General features: G+C 50.0%; 1 pseudogene; it reads right to left on the bottom strand.

Moving 5' to 3' along the window:
• The window catches only part of LOC102490329 (aurora kinase A-like), an 8,080-nt pseudogene extending 7,629 nt beyond the window's left edge, over positions 1-451 (bottom strand).
• Positions 452-5,145: the final 4,694 nt, after the last annotated feature.

Genomic DNA, 5,145 nt, shown 5'->3' with positions numbered 1-5,145 from the left:
CTATGTCGCTGGACTCCCATGTAGTCGACCGCGGTTCGTGTCCTGGACCCGGTGGCTTGAACTCACGCTGGGCACGTGTGCATGTGTGGCCAAGATCCCGAGAGGAGAATGGAGGAGAAGGGATTGTGGCATGGCCAGCCTCCCTGGGGGGTGATTTCTCGCTTTCTGTCTCTCTGTCTTCTCTCTCTCTCTTTCTTGCGAGCGCACACACCCTGTAGCAAAAACCTCTCCAAAAAAAAATCCTTTTCTTCTCTCCTCCCTCGTTTTCTCTCCTGCTCTCTCATTAAAACAAAACAAAACAAAACCAATGAACCTCCAGCAGTGTCCAGCCTGGCACCAAATTGTCAGGCATTACTGCACTGAATTTTCACTGCATCTGTCTGTCATGACACCTCTGTGTCTGTCCTTGCCTGCCACCACCTCCCCACTCCATCTCCTTCTGATTCTCCATGGGGATCAGAGTACCCCAAAATCAAGGGAATACAGAAGAATAGGTGTTTGAATAGGAGTAGCCCCCTCCGCCTTTGTCCTCCCTCCTCTCCCCCTTCCATCCCGTGGCGCCTATAATCACCGGGCAGTCTGAAGCTAAGTGGTAGTTTTGCCCATGGTGGGGGGGATTGGAAACCACACCCCTTCCCCCCGGAGCCCTCCTGGCCAGTCCCAGCCAGCATCTTAATCTTCTCCACTGTTGAGATGGGTCTGAAGGGGGCATGGTGTTTCCCATGGTGTGGGTGCCGGAGACAGCGGGGGACTGGAAGAGGAGCAGGTATGGGGGCAGACTGAGGGTAAAGGGGGACACTCCGTCAGTCAGACAGACACTGCATTGGGAGAAAGAGAAATACTTCAACCAGGGACAGGGATCATCCGTCTCCCCAGGTAGGAAGTGGATCCCTTGAGTCCCCACAGGATTGCCTAAGCACGTCATAAGGCCCATTGCAAAGTGGGAAAGTAGAACCCCTTGTTAGAAATGTAAGAACTTCAAGATGGTGATGGCAGAGTGCTACGCCGAGCCCAGGGGTCCTTCTGAGTGGAGGTGGGGTGCTGTGCACTTGCGGCTGGCCCGTGAAGTCAGCCCTGCTCTTCTCCACACTCCCTTCTGCTGCTGCCACTGACCCCAGACCTCAGACCTCTCCAGCTTTTGTCCTTAACCTCAGTGGGGGCGAGGAGTTGACCTTTACCTATGATTTCCTTCTTCCACCTCTAATTTCTCTTTTAGGACAGGATCCTGCTGCCCTTCCAAATCCTAGCCAAGCTGTAGCCCCTAATGTGGCCGAAGGAGGGACACCCTCCCCAGGGGATGGGGCCTACTTCAGTAAAGCCCGACTCTCGTTCCGCCACCAGCTGCATGACGTAGCATCGGCCAACGACTCCACCATTTGAAGGGGACAATCAGGGTCTGAACCTCTGGCAAGGCTTGGAAATGTCCCTTCCCCACATTTCTCGGTGGTCCCATGTCCAGTTGGCCTGAGCGCCTCATGACCTGTTCAATAAATACGTCCAGAGCTGCTGAGTGTTGCCTGTGTGTGCGTTGTCAGCGGGTAGAGGAGACCAAGATACTAGGGCTGGGTTATGGAGCCACAGGAAGGTGAATGGGAGGCAGCTGATCTGATCGGAGCCCAGGCAGAGCTGGCAGGAAAGTAAGTTTGCTGAAATCAAGCTGCAGAGATGGGTGTGGTGGGTGAGAGCACCTCGGGGATTGAAGTCTGGGCTGGAGTTAAAGAGCATATTCACATGCAATAAATATTGGGTGTCCAGCCTGGCCGGGCCAGGCGCTGAGGATATAGCAATGAACTAGGAAGACTCTTTCCTCAGGGGAGGTCGATGGTAAACGAGTAAATAAATAAGCATGATTATGCGAGACAGCGACAAGTGCTGAGAAGAAAAATGAACAGGGGAATGTGAGAGCCGGATGGGGGACGGTGGTGGTTCTGCGGTTTCAGGTAGTAGGGAGGGCCTTTCTGACGAGGTGACTGACGTGCGAGCCTGAGACCCGAAAAGGCAGAGCCGTGTGAATACCAGGGGATGATGTGCCCACGTAGGTTCACTGATTCTAATGAATGCACCACTCCGGTGCACGATGTTGATAGTGGGAGAACACGCATGTAGGTGGGCCAGGGGTTATGTGGAAAATCTCTGTATCTTCCCCTTAATTTTGCTGTGAGCCTAAAACTGTTCTGAAAAATAAAGATTATTACGAAAAAAAAGGGACCAGCAGAGGGCATAATGGTTATGTCGCTGGACTCTCATGTAGTTGACTGTGGTTTGAGTCCTGGACCTGGTGGCTTAAACTCATACGGGGTACATGTGCACGTGTGTGCCAAGGTGCCAAGAGGAGAATGGAGAAGAAGGGATTGCAGTGCGGACATCTCCTCTGGGAGGCGATTTCTTGCTTTCTGTCTCTGTCTCTCTCTGTTTCTCTGGTGAGCGCACGCACCCTATAGCAAAATTCTCTCAAGAAAAGAAAAAAAAAAAAACATGTAAGAGCAGTCCCAGGCAGAAAAAAACAGCAAAAATAAGTGCAAAATCCCACAGGTTCTAGGAAACGGAAACAAACAAACAAAAGGAACAGTAATTCCTGTCAAAGTTAGGGTACCTGTGGGTCTTCCAGGCCGTGGAAAAAGCCAAAATATTATCCTAGATGGAATGTAGGGCATTGAAGAATGTTAAACAGGGAAACAACATTGTCTCACATTGACAAAAATTATTTTGGTTGCTGTATGGGAAAAGGAACATGTAAAAGCAAGCATGGAAACAGCCAGGCAACTGAGGAGGTGGTTGCCATCCTCCAGGTAAGAAATGAGGGTGGTGGGACCAGCAGTTGGTGTAATGGCTATGTCACTGGGCTCCACTGTAGTCAACCATGGTTCAAGTCCCGGACCCAGTGGCTTAAACTCCCGCCGGGCATGTGTGCATGCGTACTCAAGATCCCGAGAGGAGAATGGAGGAGAAGGGATTGTGACATGGCCGTCTCCCTTGGGGGGTGATTTCTCGCTTTCTGTCTCTCTGTCTCTCTCTGTCTTTCTGGTGAGCGCACGCGCCCTATAGCAAAAACCTCTCTAAAAAAAGAGAAAGAAATGAGGGTGGTTTGGATCTGGATGATGTGGAAATGGTGAATAGATGGATCCTACATACACTTTTAGAAAGCTTCCAGGACTTATTGTTAGAGTGAACGTGGAGTGCAAGTGAAAGAATCAAAGAGGATACATTGGCCAGTCCACTGGCGTAGTGGTTAAGGGAGCCAGAACCCACATGTTCTACTTCATTTCAAATCTAGGCCCGGATGGCTTGAAAAACATGCTGGACTGGGCCAGTAGGTGGAGTGGTGGTAAGGACAGTTGGATCCCACATGGCCAAATGAGTGGTTTGAGTCCCAGATTCAGCACCTTGAAAATCATGCTGGGCATGCCTCAAAATCTCAAGAAGAAAAGGGATTGTGCGTGGTTATCCCCCAGAGGGTGATTTCTCACTTTCCTGGTCTCTTTCTCCGTCTCTCAGGTGATTACATGTGCTCTATAATACACACACACACATACACAAGTTAAAAAGAAAAGAAAAATACGCTGGGCACATGTGCGTACATGCCCCTTTATCCCAGGATGAAGAAACGGAGGTGAAAGGATTGTGGTGTGACCACATCCCATTGGAGCAATTGTTCCTTCTCCCTCTCTCTGGTGAGTGCATGCACCCTCTAGCAAAATTTTAAAAACCAAAAATATGGGGGAACCAGCAGTTAGCGTAATGGCTGTGTCGCTGGACTCCCACGTAGTTGACTGCCGTTCGCGTCCCAGACCCGGTGGCTTAAAACTCACGCCGGGCACGTGTGCGTGTGTGCCCAAGATCCCGAGAGGGGAATGGAGGAGAAGGAATTGCGGCGTGACCATCCCCCCTGGGGGGTGATTTCTCGCTTTCTGTCTCTATGTCTCTGTCTGTCTGTCAGCGGGTAGAGGAGACCAAGATACTAGGGCTGGGTTATGGAGCCACAGGAAGGTGAATGGGAGGCAGCTGATCTGATCGGAGCCCAGGCAGAGCTGGCAGGAAAGTAAGTTTGCTGAAATCAAGCTGCAGAGATGGGTGTGGTGGGTGAGAGCACCTCGGGGATTGAAGTCTGGGCTGGAGTTAAAGAGCATATTCACATGCAATAAATATTGGGTGTCCAGCCTGGCCGGGCCAGGCGCTGAGGATATAGCAATGAACTAGGAAGACTCTTTCCTCAGGGGAGGTCGATGGTAAACGAGTAAATAAATAAGCATGATTATGCGAGACAGCGACAAGTGCTGAGAAGAAAAATGAACAGGGGAATGTGAGAGCCGGATGGGGGACGGTGGTGGTTCTGCGGTTTCAGGTAGTAGGGAGGGCCTTTCTGACGAGGTGACTGACGTGCGAGCCTGAGACCCGAAAAGGCAGAGCCGTGTGAATACCAGGGGATGATGTGCCCACGTAGGTTCACTGATTCTAATGAATGCACCACTCCGGTGCACGATGTTGATAGTGGGAGAACACGCATGTAGGTGGGCCAGGGGTTATGTGGAAAATCTCTGTATCTTCCCCTTAATTTTGCTGTGAGCCTAAAACTGTTCTGAAAAATAAAGATTATTACGAAAAAAAAGGGACCAGCAGAGGGCATAATGGTTATGTCGCTGGACTCTCATGTAGTTGACTGTGGTTTGAGTCCTGGACCTGGTGGCTTAAACTCATACGGGGTACATGTGCACGTGTGTGCCAAGGTGCCAAGAGGAGAATGGAGAAGAAGGGATTGCAGTGCGGACATCTCCTCTGGGAGGCGATTTCTTGCTTTCTGTCTCTGTCTCTCTCTGTTTCTCTGGTGAGCGCACGCACCCTATAGCAAAATTCTCTCAAGAAAAGAAAAAAAAAAAAAACATGTAAGAGCAGTCCCAGGCAGAAAAAAACAGCAAAAATAAGTGCAAAATCCCACAGGTTCTAGGAAACGGAAACAAACAAACAAAAGGAACAGTAATTCCTGTCAAAGTTAGGGTACCTGTGGGTCTTCCAGGCCGTGGAAAAAGCCAAAATATTATCCTAGATGGAATGTAGGGCATTGAAGAATGTTAAACAGGGAAACAACATTGTCTCACATTGACAAAAATTATTTTGGTTGCTGTATGGGAAAAGGAACATGTAAAAGCA

This window comes from Tupaia chinensis, unplaced genomic scaffold (genome assembly GCF_000334495.1).
Source record: "Tupaia chinensis unplaced genomic scaffold, TupChi_1.0 Scaffold000330_1, whole genome shotgun sequence".
In the NCBI taxonomy this organism is placed as follows: domain Eukaryota; kingdom Metazoa; phylum Chordata; class Mammalia; order Scandentia; family Tupaiidae; genus Tupaia; species Tupaia belangeri.
The sequence above is the reverse complement of the archived record's forward strand: the minus strand, read 5'-3'. Positions and strand labels throughout refer to the sequence as shown.